This window comes from Canis lupus, chromosome 2 (assembly GCF_011100685.1).
Source record: "Canis lupus familiaris isolate Mischka breed German Shepherd chromosome 2, alternate assembly UU_Cfam_GSD_1.0, whole genome shotgun sequence".
Lineage (NCBI taxonomy): Eukaryota > Metazoa > Chordata > Mammalia > Carnivora > Canidae > Canis > Canis lupus.
Genome location: NC_049223.1, coordinates 35,014,482 through 35,017,439, shown reverse-complemented (window position 1 = coordinate 35,017,439; position 2,958 = coordinate 35,014,482). Strand labels below are relative to the sequence as shown.

At 49.5% G+C, this 2,958-nt stretch overlaps 1 pseudogene; it reads right to left on the bottom strand.

Moving 5' to 3' along the window:
* Nucleotides 1-306: 306 nt before the first annotated feature.
* Nucleotides 307-2,414, bottom strand: LOC607162 (annotated as a pseudogene).
* Nucleotides 2,415-2,958: the final 544 nt, after the last annotated feature.

The window sequence follows — 2,958 nt, the reverse complement described above, 5'->3', positions numbered from 1 at the left end:
ATAGATCTACAGACTTTTTATAAAGATGACTTGAAAAAACTTTTGGCTATAAAGAGAAGAGGAATGAAAGAGGTTTTTGCATCTCAAGTTCCTCATTTTAGACTTCTGTTAAAGATAGTCTTTTTTTTTTTTATGATAGTCACATAGAGGAGAGAGAGAGAGAGAGAGGCAAAGACATAGGCAGAGGGAGAACCAGGCTCCATGCACCGGGAGCCTGACGTGGGATTCGATCCCGGGTCTCCAGGATCGCGCCCTGGGCCAAAGGCAGGCGCCAAACCGCTGCGCCACCCAGGGATCCCTGTTAAAGATAGTCTTTGCTTGTGCTACTTCTTTTCCATCATATCTTCAAATTAATGGAAGATTTTAATTCCATTTGGTTGTGTTGCAGCAATTGCAATAGCCACTCTGTGGTAAGAAAATTTTCCTGGGAGAATTGGAGAAAACATTTGCTTTGTTGTTTGGGTTTTTGCTTTAAGAAAAAAACTCATATACAATTGATTTGGGTTTCAACTCTAGCATTTCCATTTAATCCTTTCTTAGATTTTTCTGTCTCTGCTTTCATTACCGATTTATCCTTGTGTGTTTTTCACTTCTTTCATTAGAGCCCTTAGTACATTAATGCTAATTATTTTAAATTCTAGGTATTGTAATTCCAATGTCTCTGTTATATCTGAATTCTTTTGGGGGGTACTGGCAGCTACATGAGAGGCTTTATTTGGGAAAAGACACTTGAGTTGGCTTTCCGCTGGGGTCATGGACAAGAGGGGGTACTCATGGCAGTAGACTCCCCCTAAAGGTAGGCTGAGGACTGGGACTGAGCCTTAGGGGGGTCTCTTGTAGCAAGGCTCCCCTGCACAGCTCTTTCCCCCAAAGGCTCTATGGGGGCCACAAGAGTAAGGAGGCTGGGAGGACCCATGGTCACTTAGGCAGGACTTCAGATGACTCAGACACCAGCTTCCCATCCACAAGTCTCGATCTTCTTCACCACCACAGCTTTGGAGGAACTGCCGCGGCTGGAAGAACCGCCAGGGCCAAAGGGGGACTGGAAGGAGCTCTGGCCATAGTTGAGGCCAGGGCTAGTGAGGCCCCCATAGGCCAAGTTCAGGCCACCTGAGTAGCCGCTGGTGGTCTTCATATGAATACTCATGTTCTGCATCCCAGACTCCAGCCGGCTCTCCTCGACCTCCAGCAGCTTGCGGTACGTGGCGATCTCAATGTCCAGGGCCAGCTTGACGTTCATGAGTTCCTGGTACTCGCACAGCTGCTGGGCCATGTCCTGCTTGGCTCGCTGCAGGGTGGCCTCCAGTTCAGCCACCTTGGCATTGGCGTCCTTAATGGCCAACTCCCCGCACTGCTTGGTAGCAGCTATGGCAGCCTCCAGGGCAGCCCTCTGGTTTTTGAGGGCCTCGATCTTGGCCTGGAGGCAGCTGATGCTCGGGTTCATCTCGGAAATCTCTGTCTTCATGTGAGAGGTTATCCCCATGCTTCCCAGCCAATGTCTGCAGCTCCTCATGCTTGATCTGGTACATGGTCTTGGCCTCAGCCGGCTGCAGTTGGTGATGTCCTCGTACTGGGCCTTGACCTTGGCAATGATCAGCAATGGACCGTCCAGGTCCAGGGAGGGGCTGTTGTCCATGGACAGCACCATGGACATGTCCAAGATCTGAAACTGCAGCTCACTCATCTCCCCTAAATACAGCTGCCTTAAGAAGTTGATCTTGTCGGTCAGCCCTTCCAGGCGGGACTCCAGTTCTATCTTGTTCATGTAAGCTTCATCCACATCCTTCTTGATGAGGACAAATTCATTCTCCATGTCTGCACACTCTCTGATCTCATCCTCATATTTATCCTTGAAGTCCTCCATGAGCCCCTGCATGTTGCCAAGCTCCACTTCCAGCTTCAGCTTCTCCTGCCCCCAGAGGTCCAGCTGCCTCCAGAGATTGTTGATGTAGCTCTCAAACATGTTATCTATGTTGCTGAATGGTTTTCTGCTGCTGCAGGAGGCCCCACTTGGTCTCTAGCATTTTGTTCTGCTGCTCCAGGTGCCTGACCTTGTTGATGAAGGAGGCAAACTTGTTGAGGCTCTTGATATGCAACTTCTCCTGGGTGTGCACTGCCTGGATGTTGGGGTCCACTTCCAGCTTAAGGGGGCTCAGCAGGCTCTGGTTCACTGAGACAGCTGTAATGCCCCCCATGCCCCCGGGCCCACTGTAGCCCCCGACCACACTCATGCTGCTGTTCAAGCCACCCCAGAAGCTGCTGCTGCTGCTGCCCACCCGGGAGAAGGCAGAGGAGCTGATGTGGGAGCCGGACCCACTTGTGTAAGAGAGGCTACTGAAGGCCCAGGGACCAGAGGTGGACATCTTGTAGAACTTCGAGGTCACCCTGGTGGACATGATGGAGGCTGCAGCAGAGGCTGGAGTGGAGGCAAGGAGGCTGAACCTGACAGAGGTTCCAGAAGGAGCATGAGGAGCTGCTTCTAGGTGGGTGTCATATCTGAATTTGATTCTGTTTGCTCTGTCTCTTCAGCCTGTGGCTTTATTTCTTTTAATGTTCCCTGTAAATTTTTCTGAAAGCTGGACATGTTGTCCCAGGTAACAGGAAATTAAGTAAATAGGCTTTTTGTGTGAAATTTTTATTTTCTTGCTAGGGACTATGTTGTTTTTACTGTTTGATTTACCTAGAAGCTGTTTTTACTCCTAGCTGTAGGTGTCAGAAGTTAAAATTTCTTCTAATTGCTTGCTTTTGTCTCTCCTGTTGTCTTTGGATTTCCCTTGATATTCTTTTTTTTAAAAAAAAGATTTTACTTATTCATGAGAGAAACAGAGAGAGGCAGAGACATGGGCAGAGAGAGAAGCAGGCTCCACGCAGAGCCCAATGCGGGACTCGATCCCAGGACTCCAGGATCACGCCCTGAGCCAAAGGCAGACGCTCAACCACTGAGCCACTCAGGCATCC